General features: G+C 32.9%; 1 pseudogene; it reads left to right on the forward strand.

The window, feature by feature from the left end:
• Positions 1-14,317: 14,317 nt before the first annotated feature.
• Positions 14,318-15,309, forward strand: LOC138331204 (uncharacterized; annotated as a pseudogene).
• The last annotated feature ends 5,441 nt before the right edge of the window (positions 15,310-20,750 follow it).

Below are 20,750 nucleotides of genomic sequence, written 5' to 3' on the forward strand. Positions count from 1 at the left end.
AACAAGGTATGGTATTATTTGCATGTTGATACGAAATTTAATTTATTCCATGGTGTACAAACATTTATTTTTTTTACGAAAGCTGATTGGACTCATTTTTATAGAAGAAAAAAATTATTTCGCATAATATATTACGCAAACTGTCGCGTTATTGCTCGAAACTTTGACCAAATTAAGTTTCGCGTAATAAAGCGATTTTTTTCTGCTACCAAATTGAGCCCAATTAATCGGCTTTCGTAATTTTTGTTATTATTTAATTTATTTATTTTTTGTTGTTGTTGAGGAGAAAAAGCAAAATATGTTTAGTATCATGGCGCGAAAACCTTTATAACTGATCTGATTGAAATTAGGGTTATTACATGTAGGCCTATATAATCTGTGTTGGGTACTGTACTAGGTCAAAGATTTATTTATAAATCCTTGGTTAGATATCTAGGCCTAGAACTCTTAAAAAAAAAGGTCTTGAAAAGTCTCCATTTTTCATGATAATAATATGTCGCCGGCCAGTATAAAATACAAAAGTGTGTGATCGCTTGGAGGAACATACACATAGCAAGGTCAAGGTAGGCTTAGTAATAAATCGGTCAATTTGTCACGTGACTGTATCCACAAACCTTTCAGTGACAGAGATTTTTTTCGGTTTTGCGACTATAGTCTGTTTCATAGTTTCATAATGTACACCTCACTTAAGCGTGATACTTTTCTTTAAGAAGCTCCACTGCCGACAGAGCATAAATAATATGTATCTTTAGGCAATAATTGATGTTTAATGGTGTATCTATATATCTAATTAACACAAAAATACTTATATACATGATGTATATGCTACTGGTTTTTAAAATAGATGTTACAACTCTTAAGTAGATTAGTTCAAGTTGTAGCCTACTAAATATCGTAATATAATTTATTTGATAGCAGAGCAGTTGATATATTATTTTATTTACTAGTTTATCTTATAAACTAGTACACAATATAGTACACAATAGTTTAGCACTATATATGGAGATAGCTGACATATATATATATATATATATATATATATGAAAGAGTTATCTCCCTTGACCCAGCGGCAATGGGAGCTCAGACCACAGGGGCCAACTCAATGAAAATGGATGTTGTCATTCATTTTTGTATTTGGTGGATGGACTGATGAGTATATATGACAGTCATGTGATTTTTTTTTTTTTTTTGAAATACGAGATTCGAAAAATTATTAAAAAAATCGGGATATTTACTATAAAACAGAGATAGTAAATAACCGGATTTTTTAATAATTTTTCAAATCTCGTATTTTTTGAAAAAAAATCACATGACTGTCATATATACTCATCAGTCCATCCACCAAATACAAAAATGAATGACAACATCCATTTTCATTGAGTTGGCCCCCTGTGGCTCAGACGATTGTTCATTGAATGACTGCTATATATAACCAGAACAAAACATATAGCGTAAAGCATTTGCAAATGCGGTGAATACGTGACTGCTGCATATATCTCATTTTCTTTTGCCAGGCGGAAAATTCCAAAGCGTCAGAGTCACACAAACGACTCTAAAGATAATATTTAAAACGCCTTTGTGTGTGTGTGTGTGTGTGTGTGTGTCTGTGTGTGTGTGTGTGTTTAACTACCATTTATCTCAAAATGAAATGGAAGACTTTAGACTAAACTCAATTATCATTGTTAACAAAATGTTCGTACAAAGTGGTATCCATAACTGACCTTTTTTTCTTTTTCGTTTTTTTTTTTTTTTTTTTTAGGCAAATATTTGATTGTATTAACTTCAACTGAAGTTATATGTATGCTTAATCTTGTGAACTCCAGAGTATTTATATTATGTATGTTTTTGTGCTGGCCTTATATATAGACTTTTGATACATATATATCTGTTATTACAAACTGTATGTATCATTTGCGATGTCTCGTCTACATATGTTTGTAGCTAATTATTATAAGCATTCTCCGCTATCAGATAATGGCGAAATGTAGTCGAATATCTAATAGTATTTTCTTGTATTGATAGATATGTATATATGTGTGTAACGTGTGTATGTTAGAATGTTTCTTTCTTTATTTATGTATTATTTTCTGTAAACTCTTCAATATTGGAGGAAATAAAGGAAATAATAATAATAAAGTCACAATCGCGTGATTACTAAACATACTGACCGTCCTTGGGCTACATGTATGGCAAGCCAAGTTAGTTTTTATTCCGAATTTCCGATATCGAAAATTCTATTTCCCGATAGCGAAAATTCTACTGCTGTTAACGGGAATGGAATTTTTCCGATATCGAAAATTACTTTTAATTCCTGATATCGGAAATTATAATTCTGTTATCGGAAATTCTAATTCTGATATCGGAAATAGAATTTCCCATATCAGAATTAGAATTTCCCATATCAGAATTAGAATTTCTTATAAGGAAACCTTTTTTCTAATTCCTGATATCAAAATAGAATTTCCGATATCGGAATTAATAGAATAAAAAGTACCTTGGCTTGCCATATACATGTCCTTGAAACAAGAACAATGGTCTCCGGCGATAACGTAATAAACATGAAACGAGAACATTGTTCTCGGAACAAAATCTCACACCACCTCCAAAGCGGGAGCAAGAAAAACAAACATGGCAGCAAAGTAATGGTTAGCCTTTCGCTTCAATTTGACTTTCTTGTCTATAGCTGTGAAGTGTGATTAAAAGATTAAAACTAGTGATGTAATTGTGAATTTACACAATTTTAAGAAATAACAGGTCGTAAAATGCTGTGAAATTTGTTTATTGATGAATTTCCAAAGATCTCTTCATATTTGATGTAACGTTACCGTACACGCCACGTGTTAAATGCGAGAAACGCTGACACGAGTGTCTCTTATGTATTAGGCATAAATTTTGACTGATCAGATTGCCTGTAATAAGTGAAATATGTTTTACGTTATTATTCTATTATGGCCCTTTCCAGTGGGAACTGTTCTCCTATATTGTTGTCTGGCGAGGTACATTTTGTATAGTCCCCGAGTCGAAGAGCATGGTTATATAAACGGGACTCTTTGGTTTGAAACTACATGTACAATGTAGCGTGTTAAGACATACCTCTATTTAATCGTCTGCTAGCAGCATAAGAAATTTGTTTATTCTAGTAAATCAAATCTTTAAAAAATGATAACGAAACTTTAACATTGTATATATAACCTTGAGACAGAGATATAAGTTTATAATTTCATGTGTATACAGACAGGATAGAAAATAAAAAAAAAATATTAGACATTCTGTTTAATGGGCAATGTTTGTGATTACGTGTATTAATAAGTAAACAGATGTCATGAATAGTGTTTTACAGGCGAATGCAGTCAAAAATAGAATGTCATAGTCTACTCCATTATTAAAAAATTAGAATGTCATGGTCTACTCCATTGGCCGTGTATAAACAGCAAATGTAGCAGTAGTATATCATCTTTATGGTACAAGTATAAGCAATAAGATATATCAACCTGTGGCTTGGAAAAATTAACGTGCATTTTATACAACTGATCCCTCTTTTTGTACCGGGGTTGAACTTGACGTCGTTGTACATTGTCTGTAATGTATATTGCAAAGATACAGAAAATAGTACATTTGCTTTGATAAAGTTGTTTCATCTTAATTTGTTAGTTGATTTATCTGATATAACATATAATTCACAATACGAAAAAATATATTTACATCACAAAACAAATATTTTCAAAATAAATTAAAAATTTTCTTTGGCGGTGAGACGAACTCTGGACCTTCGGATCAGAGTGCGGGACTCAAGCGCATGAGCTATACAGGAATTATACGATTTTTTTTTCTGATTTCAAATTCATACGCAGTCTAGCTGATATCAAATTAACTACGGAAATATCTGTTGTGGAAAATCACGTGCACGTGTGAAGTCGCAGAACGTATTTGTTTATCGTTCATATTAGTCCGCTAAACCTGCCTATATTATTACGCTTTTTTTTTTTTTTTTTTGCCTATATATTAGGCAAAAAAAAAAAAAAAAAAAGCCTAATAATATAGGCATGACTCGTTCATATAAAAGCAATGTCGTTATTTGTAAGCTCCGTGGGCAAAGCCGTGGATGATTTAGCTGTACTTTATAATATAATGCTAAATGTTGTGTGAGGAGAGACATTTAATATTTGAAAGGATTGTAAATGTTCTAGGGGTTGCTGACTATGTTAAATATACTAAAATCAATCACATTGAACAAACAAAATTTATCCTCGACGGACAATAGGAAGATGTTTAGCAGACAAAAATTGACAAGAAATGATAAAACTTATTGCAAAATTGATACCTAAAATGTATTCGAACATTTATAAAATATAACAAGTGACAAAACAAGAAATGATCTGCAAATATGAAATACTTCAGGTTTAACGGGACTCTTTGGTTTGAAACTACAATGTAGCGTGTTAAGACCTTCTTTCTGTTTAATCTTCTGCTAGCAGCATAGGATAGTTTGTTTATTCTAGTAAATCAAATCTTTAAATCTTTAGCTATTTTTAATTGAGGTGCATTCGTCACTGAAAAATCCTGAAATTTTAATGTTTTTAACTCTTCTGTATCAATATTGATATTTTGAACACAAATTTCAGTCTGGATTTTCCAAATTCATATAATTGTTATCTAGGGATAATTACCCGTCAGAAAACATTTTTTTTTTACTTTTCAAATTCATAATTAAGTAGCCAATCAGTGGCCGGGTCAAAATTCTATCCTGGGCTCAATCTTCTACACACAGGGGCCATTTCGAAGTTGTTTTTTTATTTAGTTGGTTTTCCACTATAATAAGGATGATAAGGATGAAAAATGGTTTGAATGATAAGGAGGAATATGGAGATTAATAAAATGTCTTTGTATAATAATAATGTTGATAAATCAAAAGCTTTGTCTTGAATTAGTTTACACACTGTAGGGAGATGGCTAATTAATTAAAAGTGCTTTTTAACCTAGAAGTATTTTACAGGTAGAGAAAGGTATAACTATATCTTTTAGAATAAACCTTTGCAAAAACGCATTGTTCTAACCTTGTGTATTAGAATTTCAAAAGACGATCAAAAGCAATAGTTTATGACAACTTGCAGACAACATACCAGCTTAAGAATCAAAGAACTTGTCCCTGCATAATTATAACTTTAAAGGATTTGTGCAGCCAAATTTTTTTTTGATAATACGTCAGGATATTGCTTTGGATGAATGAAAAATTAAGTCCCGCCCAACGAATCGCCTAGCTTTTAGCGCTATCGGTTGGTTTTGGTCGTGATTTACGGGTAGTATCTCCATTTGCCCACTTTTTATAATCTGATAATTAGCAGAATGTTATGACAAAGATTATAGTCTATTTCAGAGAAGTTAACCTGGGTTTACATGTGTTTTACCTGTGAATTTCACCTGTGATACGTACTGTACTTATTCAATAAGGGTATCATTTATGTATAACTTGATGTACATGTATGGAAATAATATTACATGGAAAAATCTTTTGGTTTGATACTCTTTGTGATGTCAGTTATGTTATTGATTTTTCATATTAATAATATACATATAATAATAATATATAATGTATAAGTAAATAATTAACACATCAAACGTAAAATCAATATTTGGTCCTAACTTCAAAACTTCAAAATTCCTTTTTCTCTTTTTGACAAACATATATACCTGTACATATAAACACATAAATAATAACTATAATTGCTAATTGTAGTTCAATCAAAAAATACCTTCTTGGATATCGAGCTACATGTATTGAGGTACATACACGTATAAACTTTAGTGGCATTTATAACATAATCCACATTCAACATATTTACAAAAATAGTTTATGGTAATAATTATGTAATCATGCAGTTTATGTTTACGCCTCTTTTCATTAGAAATCGCCTTTGTGACAATTCTACTGAAATATTTATACTGCATCGTGATTTTTAGGGACCCTATTGAGTCAATTTGCCGACAAAAATCTTACTCTTACCTTCATAATTTGATATGTTCGAACTATCGGAAATATGATCTATTATAAAAAATCAGGGTTCGAACTATCACTAGCTAAACAATTATCTCAATAACATTCACATTCTCTCAAACCATTTGCAATCTGCAGAAGTCTATATTCTGTAGAAATGCTTAGATTTTTATGATGTGATAGGAGGGATGCGCACTATACATGTATATACATGACAAATCATGCAAATTCTTGTCACTGTAGAATTGGAATTTCGAGACATCTAGATCTGTACAGTTTGATATATAGGGTATACAACTGTATATGATATAATTAATATATTAGATACAAGTACAAACGTACATGTATATGCATTTGTATATATATCTTCATGTACATGTATATTGTTACATGTATCATCCTATAGATCCTTTATATCGATCTGTAGCTATATAGCTACATTGTACACAAGTGCACATGCCACTGTCTTTAACTAATTCTTGAAATTGTAACAGTTTGTAAAAAACAATTCTGACATTGATTTATCCTAAAACTTGGATGAAATTTTGTTCTTTAATACACCATTCCAATGGTGAAATTTATAAAGATGTAACATAAAATATCTGTCAAAACGCACAAAATATTATATAGTACTGTATTGTATACAGATATATCGATATCTCTCTATCTATTTCCCCACTTTTGATAAACTAGAGGTAGCTCAGGTAAACGAACACAGGTAAGCACAGGTAAAAATTATTATGGAACTGACTATAATTGGTTTTCCATTGTTCTCCTATACCAACACTTTTCTTTGTTCTCTAAAAAGTGGGCAAATGGAGAACACACCGTGTCGACTACGGTTCAGAGATAATGAGCTAGGTGGTCACGTGGTCTTGTGATGTCACAGTAGTCCGCGGCTACACAAGGTGATCAAACAAAAACGATTCAGAAAATTATATTTTTACTGTCTGTTATCAAACTATATGTACTTAATTGTTTCCCATGTGTAATCTAGACACTATATGTACAACAAAGTGCAGTATATATATGTTCCCCGTTTTGTAAACCATTTGGCATTAATTTGTGTCATATTTTGGTAATGGGCTAAAATATATAATTCTATATAAGATCATCATTGCTTTACTAGTATTTAGCATCCAATTTCTCAGCATCTGCATTTACATGAAAACCTACATATAAGAATAGGCTAATGACAAATAACTATATTACAGCAGTATTAATATAATTTTAGGCAAAGCCTATCTGAGAGCGCAGCAGTTAGTCCATTCTTTCGTTTTTGCCAGGTAGATCTAAATAAAGGATTTCCATCGGCGAAAGAGTACTCTCCCCTGACCCATCAGTCTTATCGATGTTGACATGTGTTTTGTTTTTATAGCTTATTGGGTGCGCTGAATAACTGTACTGCTAGAAACCATTTATAGAATTATTAATTATTGGAATAATAGCTTTGCTGAATTACTGGCATTGAGTTTATAACAAGAAAAACATTATTGAACAAAGATTACTTCTACTTTCACTTTCTGCAAAAATACGTGACTGCGGCTACAAATTATATCTCAACGTCGTTCTCCGTTGCCAGGCAACTGCTCAAGTAAAACGGCTTTTAAGTTAAGACTCAGAAAAAATGTAATTGTTAGATACAGGTAAGAATAAATTGGAAGGTTTATATTTCACTAATGTTTTCATTTTGAATTTTTCGAAGCGTTACTTGTTTGTAATCACACGAGAGTGTGATTTTGTAATCACGCGAGAGTGTGACTTTGGATACTGTCTTGCGCGATGCTGGATCTTGTGTTGACTTCCTGTTTCCGGTTTGTGAGAAAGTTTTCCAACTCTACATATATTGGATGATTTACATAGAATAACGTTAGTGAGACACCTCTATCACAAGAGTTCGCTTCGCGAACGGGCCTTCGGCCCGTTCGCTGCGCTCTCTATAAAACAGTTTCTATCATCAAATTAAAGGGAGAAAAGTTACATTTGTTAATTAAACTATAGTTTTATATTTAAATGCTCAGAAAGCAAATATATATAGATCTAAAAAAAAAAAAAAGATTGATAGATTGCCATCAAGATGTGGAAAATTAACTATCTGTAAGTTTTGTGTAAAATAATAGATCTTTTCATGTAAAATGTGATTTTTATTTTAGAAAAATAATATAAGAATAAAAGTAGAGTACTAAGTACTTACTGTGCTTACTGTGACCTTATTGTACAGGTGTAGCACAGGTAAATACAGGTTAGTCATTTTCTAAAACAGACTATAACTTACCTGTAATTAGCCCCTATTGTTCTCTATTGTTCCTCCGCCTAATGTTAAAATAGAATATGTTGGCTGAGTGGGAAGGGGTCTTCCCCGAACACCAACTCTGGGTAGGGTGGGGAGTTTTCATAGGGATTAAGGTGTGTTGATAGGGAGTTATAGTCTATCTCAGAATCGTTCTCATTGCAAGATCACTGGTAAATCTCAGGTAAATCAACTCATCTGATGATGCGCTTCTGCGCATGACAGGCTAGCAGCTGGTTGGCATTGTATAGGCTCCGAATATTTTTACAAAGTTTGATGTAATTCTGACACTTTACTGAACTCATTTTGACCAAATAACGGATAGAAGCTATGTGTTATGTTGAAACCTGTGTGAAAGCCATGAGGAAATGGGAAGAAGAAGGAAACGAAGCAAAAATTCTGGTGTGACCCCACCCAGTAAGTCACGAGTCGGAACACACGTGAGTACGAACGATACAGGTACGCAGCACGTGAACATTTCTGATACAGGTATACAAACCGGAATGCAGACATCACAAATATTATCGAATGCCCACTGCTCACTATTCGGTTCACCAAATGGAAGTTTACCCATTTCGCATAGTTTTGACCCAAACTCGCCAGTTATATATCATGTACCTGTGCAACCAGGTACACAGGTAAGTGCACGTGAACCAGCGCGTGCATTCCATCATAGCACTCCGAATAGGACGAGTGAGACGGGGACCGCAACAACAGGACTCAATACACCGCCTCCTGCACAATATGTTAATCCTGTCCCAATCCCGTACCACGTACCCTACTCCACACCGGCCCCGCAAATGGCCAGCATGGAACCGCCTCCCCCGCCTCCGCCCTCGCCTCCTCCTACGCCTTCGATGTTTCTTATCAATGATCTACATACTAGACTCTCACAACTAGACCAAATTCTCCCCAAACTAGACATTCTAGATCAGATAAATGAAAAAATAAATACGTTTGAAAACTGTATAAGAAATATCCAAAAAGATTTGGGTGATGTTAGGGAAATGGCGGAGAGAAACAAGGCTACAAACGATAAACAGGAAGATCACCACTGCAACCTGGAATTCCGTGTAAGTGAGTTAGAGAAAAAAAATGAAATGTTACTTCAAGAAAACCACGAACTATCTGAAAACTTCCTGAGACTGCAGACACAGTCCATGAAGTACAATTTGCTATTCTCAGGAATCCCTGATACTTATGACCAGACTGAAAACGCTGAAGATACGGTGAAGGACTTTCTCCGCGATTCCTTACAAATCGAGCGCGCGGATGAAATAGCATTTGACAATGTTCACCGACTCCGACAGAGGAGCGACCGCAAACCTCGCAGCATCATTGCTAAATTTTCAAAGTACAGTGACTTAGAAAAAGTACTCCAGGCGGCGCCTACTAAACTACGGGATAAACCGGAGATCAGCATACAAAAACAATTTCCTCAAGAAATCGCGCGAAGGCGCGGCGCGCTTTACCCAGTGATGAGGGAACAGAAACGCCGTGGTAACCGGGCTGTGCTTAATTACGATACTTTGTATGTTAACGGAGAGCCATACCGCGACGCACCCCCGAGATATCCTGCAACCGAACGACCACCTCCCGGAAACAACGGCCGTCACTAGGGACGCGACACAAGGGGTCATGTGACCAAGGACTTAAAATTTACCTACCTCAATGTATGTGGTATCAAATCAAAACTGTTATTACCTGAATTTGTAGATGTTATCAAATCAAATGACGTCTCTATTTTTGTAGAAACTAAAACAGATGACTATGACGTCCTAGATTTACCCCAGGGATTCAGTTATATAGCGAAAAACAGATCACATGCTAAGCGTAAGTCAGGTGGTATAATATTGATCTATAAGAACGAGTATAAGTCATCATTAGTGTTTCATAAAACTCCTTCAGAGTTTGTTCAATGGGTAGAAATAAATACCTCTAAAAACTCGCATAATCTACTGATAGGCTGCGTTTATGTACCGCCAGAAACGTCAAAATACACTTCGAATGAAGCGTTTGATGATATCGAAAATGAAATGACCAATCTGGTTAAGAATGAACAAAAAATAATGATTATTGGTGACCTAAATGCTAGAACACAATGCCATAATGATTTTGTTGTTCCAGACGGTCAGCTGGTAGAACTTTCTAATGCAGTTGAAAGCAATGATTTGAGAAATTATTTTTACGATTATGAATCATTAATTCGGGCTGGAGTCCCATTACTAAGAGTTAGCCAAGATCAAGCTAGACCAAATACATTTGGAATCAAACTTCTAGAATTTTGTAAAAATAACAATCTTTACATAGCGAATGGTAGGGCCGGTAAGGACATTAACATTGGTAGAAATACGTGTAAAGATGTAAGTCTGATAGATTATTTAATCGTCTCCTCAGATATATTTCCTATATTAACTGATTTCGAAATTCTGGATTTTGACCCACTTATATCTGATGCGCATTGTAGAGTATTGTATAGTATTCAATACACAGAGGCCATATTTGAAAATGAAAAAAATACTTCAACCTCAGAGAAAATAAGAAAATGGGTAAAAGAAAAACAAACTGATTTTGTTAACACTCTACAATCTGAACAAGACGGTATCATAATGGAAATAAATGAGAAAATAACAAGACTTCAGCAGTCAACAACACCAGTATTAAAAACTGATATAAATGATATAGTAAATATGATTACGGACATGTTTAAAAAGGCAGCTAAAAATGTTTTTGGTACACAAGAAAACAGAATTAATAGAAGAAAATTTACACTAAATTGTGACAAACCTTGGTTTACACGCGACTGCTCACGTAAAAGACAAGAATTTCATGAAGCGAAAAAACGTTATAATATTCTGAAAAGTAGTGCAAACCGGAAAACACTAGTGAAAAAGAGCAGGGAATATAGGAATCTCTTGAAGACAAATTACAAGAAATTCCAAGAAAATATCGAAACTGAAATTAGAAGAGCATCAGTTAATCAACCAAAAGTATTTTGGGATATGTTGAATAGACTTGATAAGAAGCATAATGAACTTAATGTTGATTTACCTATCGAAGACCTCTATACATATTTCAGCAATCTAAATTCAACCAAAGATAATGACACAGAAGAATTTGAAATTCCTATTTTTACAGATAACACATATGACAATATACTGAATGATAAAATTTCTTCCAAAGAAATTGTGGACGCAATTAAAAAATTAAATAATAATAAAGCATGTGGCATTGATAATATATATAATGAATACATTAAGAGTACTGTAAATGAAATGTTACCTGTTTATGACAAACTTTTTAATATTGTTCTCGACACTGGTATTATTCCGGAAAGCTGGAGTACGGGGATTATTAAGCCTATCTTTAAAAATAAAGGTGATCCCAAAGATCTAGATAATTACAGGGCAATTACACTAGTTTCGTGTCTTGGAAAGGTTTTTACGTCTGTTATCAATGCTAGGTTGTATAAACTATCGGATGAAATTGATCTCATCAGTCACGCACAGGCGGGCTTTCGAAAAGGTCATTCAACCGTAGACAATATATTTATTTTACATGTACTTATTTCGTTGTACTTGTCTTCAGGTAAAAAAATTTACTGTGCTTTTATTGATTTCAAAAAGGCCTTTGACTCGGTTTGGCGTGTTGTTGGCCTGTGGCAAAAGTTAATCAAGAGTAATATAACTGGCAAAATATTTAATGTTTTATATGCTATGTATTCGAACACAAAATCTTGTGTACAAAATGGAAATGAAAAATCAGAGATGTTCACATCCAATATCGGTCTAAAACAAGGGGAAAATTGCTCACCTTTTTTATTTGCCCTGTATCTGAATGATTTAGAAACTTATTTTGCTGATAAAAATGTTGATTGTCTAAACAAAATCCATGAGTTATGTCGAGAGAACCTTAACATGTATGTTCGACTTTTTCTAATTTTATATGCTGACGACACCGTTTTGATGTCTGAATCAGCTGATGGTTTGCAAGCAATGTTAGATATGTTTCAAGATTATTGTCAAATGTGGAAACTTGTGGTGAACACTACAAAAACTAAAGTGATGATTTTTTCGAAAAGAAAAACAAAAACGGCAAATAACTTTTCCATTTTTGATAATAGATTGGATATCGTAGAAACTTTTTCGTATCTAGGAGTAATTTTCAATTATAATGGAAGTTTTAACATTGCTAAGAAACATTTATGTGATCAAGCTAAAAAGGCACTTTTCGCCTTGTATCGTAAAATAAGGAATCTGCACCTACCTATAGATATACAATTAAAACTATTTGATTCATTGGTTAAGCCAATTTTATTGTACGGGAGTGAAATATGGGGTTTCGAGAACATAAATATGTTGGAAAAAATCCACCTACAATATTGCAAAAGAATTCTTGGTGTGAAGAAAAATTCTACAAATTTCATGATATACGGAGAAACTGGCAGATTCCCTATTTCAATCGATATTAAGTTAAGTTTACTTAGGTTTTGGTTTTCTCTCATCTCAAATGAAAAGAAATTGTCTAGCTCTATGTATAAATTAATGTATGCCCTCCATGTAACAGGGAAAACTGAATTCAAATGGCTTAAGTGCGTTAAAGAAATTCTAGATAATTCTGGTTTAAGTTTGTTTGGATATATCAAAAAAGCTGTTTACCTGATATTAAGTATCTGAAGTCAACTATTACCCAGAAATTAAGGGATCAGTTCATCCAGTCGTGGTTCCAAGATATTGAAAACTCTTCGAGAGGTTTTATTACTCTATATTTAAAAACCATTTTGGACTTGAAAATTATTTAATACGATTGAATGAAAAAGACAGAAAAACAATGTGCAAATTCAGAACATCAAATATTAAATTTCCGGTTGAAACCGGAAGATGGATAGGAGTTCAACGTAACAATAGAATATGTCATTTATGCAATACCGGTATTGGTGATGAATTCCATTATTTGTTTTTTATGTTCAGATTATAATGTAAGTCAGCTACGTGGGGATTACATTCCTGCTTACTACACAAAACATCCTAATCACATTAAAATGAAAGGCATGTTCTCCATTTTTCATAAAAAAAAATGTACGCAAATTTATGCTTATTTGTTCAGAAATTATGCAATTTGTTATAGTATTAATTACAGCTCAAAATTATCTAAAATATATGTATTGTTCTAATGTATTAATATATATACACATATGAATAAGTCAATTATTACTATAATCAATACATGTATATTAATATCTCCTATGTTACCAATTTTAAAGGTGAAACAATTTGTTGGAAAAAATGTTATGACACACTGAATTTTGTTTGTAAAAGTTTGAATCTTTATACAAATAATGCATCTAATTTTGCCTGTCATGCTTTAAAATTGAATTATATATGTATGACCTCTTGTTATACACAATAGTGTATCTGAGTGTAATAAAAGAATTGAATTAAATTGAATTGTAATTGTAAAAAAAAAAAAAAAAAAAAAAAAAATTGATAGGTGATCAGTAAATCAGTAACAGTTAATTATTGCCAAGCTGCTGTAGAATAATGTATAAACAGTGGCATATTTCAGAAGAAATCATACTTGCTCTGGTATTTGAATTGTCAACATTGCACATTGAATTATGAACTTGTCTTTGTATTAGTAGACTTTGTCTGAGTCTATACATTTTTGTGCTATTTTCAGCTTTATAAGTTTAAATATTTAATAAAAATAGTATAGTGTACTAGATTTTTTAATTTCTCATTATTTTCTCAGAATTTCTGACTTGTTTTAGTTTTTAGTTTTAGGTAATATAGATTTTGTAAAACATCTGTAGTAGAATTTTCCAATTTACTGTTTCTTATTGATTTATACTTGTGTTTCTTTTCAGTTTTAGTGTAAATATATGATAGAACTACTGTACTAGATTTTTTAATTTCTCATAATTTTCTTAGAATTTCTGACTTGTTTTAGTTTTTAGTTTTAAGTTATATAAATTTTGTAAAACAACTGTAGTAGAATTTTCCAATTTATTGTAATTTCATTTTATCACACACGGAATGGCAAACGCACAGATCAACGTTAAGTTCATCATCAACAGAAGAGGCGGGCGTAACCTATCCCATGACGGCTTCATCTACAGACAGACTCGTAAAAGTGACGACATGACCTTCTGGAGATGCTCTACTTCCGGCTGTTCAGCCTCCCTCTCAACACTGAACGACATACAAGTCAGTTTCGGAAAACATCCTCACACACATGCCTCTGACCCAGCCAACGTTGTTGCAAAGCAGATCATGAACAAGATTAGCAACCGCTGTGCAGAGTCCATGCGACCCATATCATCTATCTTCGACGAGGAACTCAACCAACTTCGAGACAACGACTGGGATGACTCTTCCAAAGCTGTGGTCCAGCATCTGCCAACCTTCTACAGTGCCATGTCATCACTTTACAGAGCTCGTCGTAAGCAGACTCCACCACTACCAAAAACCATGGCCGACCTCAACCTGGATGGAAGATGGACAGAGACATCGACTGGTGAACAATTTCTACTGTTTGACGATGGTGAAGGCAACAACAGAATCCTGTTTTGCCCCTCATTCCCATGGAGCGTGTAGAGGACGTCTGGTTCCAGGCCCTGGAGGATGCCAATGATGCCGACATCCCTCATCCACTCCTACCATTCACCGACTACGTGACAGAACAGTGGGTAGATGGAGACAAAACGACATGGAACCACTCCCTGACTGAGGGTCCACGCACTACAAACCACCTGGAAGCATGGCATGGGAAACTGAAGAGACGAGTTATGCACTCACATCCCAACATATACACCATTATACAGATGTTCAAGGACATGCAGAACATGAACGACATCAGTCGGATACAGAGAGATGCTGGAGCTCCAACCCAACCCCGCAAGAAGAAGTATGTAAACATCGACAGACGCCTGGCAACCCTGAAAGACCGCTACCAGACTGGAACCATCGACTTGATGACATACGCCGACTCAGCATCACAGCTGCTGCATCTTAGTAAATTTAGCTAGAAATGAAATATTTTGCATACCATATGTACATCCAAATGTATATGAGACACTTTGATAACATATCTTATCATTATAGATTATTTTGGAAACCATTGAATTACCTTAGTGCTTAAATGATATAATAAAATATATGATGATTTAATAAAACTTTAAATTTTATTGATTTATGTTTTTTTTTTTAAATAGGCTTTGTGTAAAATAGTGCTTAAATTAATTGCTATTGTAAAATATATATAGATATTGTGCAGTGTGTATTATCATATGATTATTTTGGGAAAAAATAGTAATAATTGATATATATACTTAAACTAATACTTGCAATTAACAAAATTGTACATTAATGTATCTTATAATGTATCTTATCATACAAGTTAAAAATTACCTAGTTCAAAAGTTACCCGAGTTGGTGTTAGATTTTGAAACAGACTATAACTAAACTTCAACGGGTTCCCTACATTAACACCTCCCTTTGTCTTTACCAGAGTTGGTGTTCGGGGAATTCGCCTGTGTTGGCGATGTGGTTTTATTTCAAACTTCTGCCATAACGATGCAAACACGGCACAGTTTTTTAGTAAAAATAAAATGTGGACGGCCACAGTTATGTGATATTGGAGTAACAGTACCGAACTTATACCGAAAATAATATGTATATCTATATTGTTGCCTTTGAAACTTTTTCCATAACGTTTACTAAAAATCAGAAATACATCAATGATATTTCTGATATATGTTTCTAAATTACAGTATAAGTGTAGATTTAAATTCATTATTTCAAAATTATACTAAATCCTTAAAATAGTATATTCATTGTCAATCCTTTTGTATATCATACCAAGATTGTTAATAGTATGATATATGAAAATTTATCGTATTATCAAAAAACTAATATAACCACATATTGTAGTGTTCAAATGAAAAAAATGAAATTACTTGTATACAGGCATTATAAATAGATATAATATCTTGTACCCTTTTAAAAAATATACTTTGTGATATTTAGCTAAGTATATTTAGTGTGGTAATGTTGTAACACTTCTTGTATGACTATACACGTACATGTAGATTCGAAATGGTAAGAATATATGCTTAGAATTTTTACTAATACCTTAGAAATTACGGAAGATTGCTATATGCCACAATTCCGTAATTACAGTACTAGACTGGAATAATTTTCAAGGTTAAACCTTTAGTTGAAATATTTCTTAGAACCATTTTTATTTCTGAATAAGTCAACTTTCATTATTGTTTTACCTGTGTACGACATATATATATGTAATATATATTCCTAGGTATGATCAGGGATATTTTATTTCCATTTGCTTTTACATTTTCATTTTAAAAATGGAGGTGACAATAAAAAATCCTTGAGCGTAGGTGTACGGGGTTTCCATAATTCAAATCACAATCCAATTAACAGATTTTCAGATTTTCAGATTTCTTTATTACTCTCTGACACACTTACGTGTGTAACAAGAGGTCAAATCAGTATATTACATTTTGACATGACGGAACACATAGCATTAGTATAATACAATCAACACAACATAAGTATAATACAGAATATAATGGACTTAATTGATCTAATTATTATAAATTAATTTCTCTAATTTCTCAATAAACCTGCTAAGTTGCGAAAGAATACGTACATTACACAGTGAGATTAGACCTTTCATTTTTGTTCGATTAGGGTTCGTAAAATAATATTTTGGTATATGCATTTGCCTAATTTGATGAACTGATAGGTGAGTACAATTAAATAAGTAATGAAATTCGTCACCAATACCGTTGGAACAAAGGGGACAAATTCTTTCATTGCGTGGTATATTAGCCCATCGTCCCGTTTCTATGGGCAAATGTAAATTAGAAGTACGAAATTTAACAATATTTTTTCTATCTTTTTCATTCAGTTTCAATAGATAATTCTCCATTTGAAAATCGTTTTTAAAAACTGTATACGTTTTACCTTTTGATGACAAATTCATATCATTAAACCACTTTTGAATAAATTGATCCTTAAGTATTTGTTTAATGGTAAATTTTAAATATATTTTGTTCAATGTACAAGATTCCTGTATATTCCATACAAAATTTAAGCCCGTCTCATAAAAAATATTTCGCACAAAATCGATCCATTTAAAACTTATGTTTCCATTTACATGCAATTGGTACATTAGTTTATATATATTTTGCTTGACAATTTATCAGTGGAAATTAAATTATACCAAAACATGGCCATTCTACATTTCACTTCAATACTCAACGGATATCTACCCAATTCACCATAGACCATAAAGTTGGGTGTACTACGTCTCAAACCTAAGATACGTTTACAGAATTGCAAGTGAATTTTTTTCAATAATAGTAATATTCTCAAAACCCCATACTTCAACAGAATATAAAAGAATAGGTTGTACCAGAATGTCAAAAATCTTCAGTTGTAAATCAACTGGCAGAGAAATATTTCTAATTTTTTTGTAAACAGCAAATAAAGCTTTTTTCGCCTGTTCCGCTAATTTACTTTTTGCTTTAGCAAATGTACCATTATAGTTAAATAAAATGCCTAAGTATGCAAAAGATTCCAATATTTCTAATTCTTCGTTGCAAAATAAAAAACGCAAACGTGTTTGACACTTCCGTTTTGAGAATATAACAACTTTAGTTTTTTGCGTATTAACCGTAAGTTTCCACTCATTACAGTATATTTCAAACATATTCAATAAATTCTGTAGCCCTTCTGCTGATTCGGAAATAATAACAGTGTCATCAGCATAAAGGATAAGAAACATCTTAATAAACAATCCAACATCATCACTCAAGCTTTTCATAGTTTGGAGGCAACTGACGTCATTTTCATCAAAAAAGTCTTCTAAATCATTTAGATAAATTGCAAATAAAAAAGGTGACAAATTTTCCCCTTGTTTTAGACCAATATTACAATCAAATAATCCTGACAGTTCATTCCCTTTCTTGACACACGCTTTCGTGTTGGCATATAAGTTGATTATGACTTTTAAAATTTTCCCGGTTTATGTTACTTTTTTGAACCTTTTTCCATAATCCTATTCTCCAAACAGAGTCGAAAGCTTTTTTGAAATCTACGAAAGAGCAGTATAATTTTTTCTTGAGTGATATATATATAGATATAAGGGTATGTAAAACAAAAATATTATCAACAGTAGAATGTTGCTTTCTAAAGCCAGCTTGAGCACCACTAATGATATGAAGTTCATCAGATAACTTATTAAGTCTGGTATTCAAAATAGATGTGAACACTTTTCCTAGACAAGATACCAGGCTAATCGCTCTATAATTATCTAAGTTCTTCGGATCTCCTTTGTTTTTATACAAAGGTTTTATTACACCTATTTTCCACGATTCTGGGATACATGCCGTATTTAAAACAATATTGAACATTTTATGATAGACATTTAAAAATAGGTCCAATGTGTTTTTTATGTATTCATTTATAATACAGTCTATACCACCTGCCTTATTATTACTAAGATTTTTAACTGCATGCTTTATTTCATCCACAGTAATTACATCATTCAATATATCATCAAACAAACCATTATTTACATCATCAAAGTCAAAATGTTCGTCTGTATTATCTCCCTTGTTAAGATTTTTAAAATAATCATATAGTTCCTCAATTTTAATATCAACGTTTTGTTCGTTTGAATTACCTCCAATATCATTTAATAACCTCCAAAATGCTTTGGGGTTAGATTTCGCAGTATGTAATTAACAGATGTCCTAACATTATTGACCGTAAGACAATAGCAAATACCCGATATAGTCCACCGAATAGCAAATTGCCCGCGGCCAGATAATTACAGATGAGTTCGATGAATGGCGCAGTGTACAGGTAAATAACATCCTGGTCAAGGTATTACATAACCATCAAACCAAAGGCATGGCTAATTATATATCTGTATCGGTGTATCTACTCGTTTACCTATTAAAAATTGAAAGCGACCGCAAGGTCTGAAAAAAAACCCAGTTTGTTTTGCTTAATATCAATATTTAGATCTTTTATAATATAAAAAATAAATTCTTTCTACCACATGTTGAAGCGTTTTATGGTATTTTAATAAATGTATCTCAATTTATTCGGTTAGTCACACACAACACAATGTTTGTAATGATCAATCATCGGTGTGTACGTACGTCACTACTTTAATCAAGGATTTCTTAAATTGTTACGTTAAATTTCATTTTACAGTCACAAACTTTGTAATTCACAATGTATCAACGATACAGACTACAGGAAAATATTATCTAATTAAAGGCCCACTACCTTTCCGAAACGGCTTTTAATTTTTAAAATGGGAATGTAAAACAAGATCGATAATTTTGTAGAGTCTTAAGAATTATTAACTTACCGTTAATACTACATTTATCATCACCTTCTGAACGATTTGATTAAAATAAATAACATATTTGTTTTCATAACGCGGGTCGTATTATGTTTCCCACCGTCGTCCTAAATACCGCGCGGTAGTTGATTATCACTGCGCCAGACGGCAAAACAGCGAATTGACTCTCCACTGTTTTCATATGTTATGCAGGAAATCTTGCATATGTTTGGTGTCGTAACCTTATTTTAGGTCATCGGTATGCATTTTCTGATGTTATTAATGTTTTTTAAGAAACCTTTATATTTTGCTCCGGAAAGGTAATGGGCCTTTAAAGCTTATTCGTTGCTGAACTCCTCGACAAAAAAATCCGAAACTTTTCTGTGTGGATTTTCTTTCATAATTACACGAAGATACCTGCTATTAGAGCATAAATTAGAGTATTTGAGACATCGAATTTCACTCTTTTAGTTATTTACATTCGAGCCAAAGTTATTGTACGATTAACTGCACTCAAAAGTAATCATAAAAAAATCGTAGGTCGGCTTTTCCTGTGACCATCGATGTAAGTGATAGCACATCAGTTATAGTACAGCTATAAGCCACGGACTATTATGACGTCACACGGTTTCGAGCTAGAAAATATGCATAATCGGGCGGTCAGAATTTTGGACCTCGATATCGACGGCTTACAGGTTATTTCGGTCGCGCGCGGCACGGAGAAGTTTCTACACGTGCTAATAAAAGCCATTTCCAGCATAAACTGAAATTATCATTTTTGACTGCACAAATCCTTTAATCATTCTTATATGTGAGTGTGTATTCCGTACATGCATTTTACAGAGTCTGCCCTTGCGGGAAGGTATTGATTGTGACGTCATCTGTTTGCGAGCGTAACGTCATACTTTTCACTCACAAAATAAAATGACGTCACATTGGAATACCTACCTGCACGGGAGGTAACTCTGTACAATAGATGGAATATGTCACATGACTATAGCGTTACAGTAGTCACATGCTATAAAACAGTTAAACGATGTAACAAAATAACTAAAACAAAGATATTCTCGTGATCATCATTTT

The sequence above is a fragment of the Argopecten irradians genome, chromosome 9, assembly GCF_041381155.1.
Source record: "Argopecten irradians isolate NY chromosome 9, Ai_NY, whole genome shotgun sequence".
Lineage (NCBI taxonomy): Eukaryota > Metazoa > Mollusca > Bivalvia > Pectinida > Pectinidae > Argopecten > Argopecten irradians.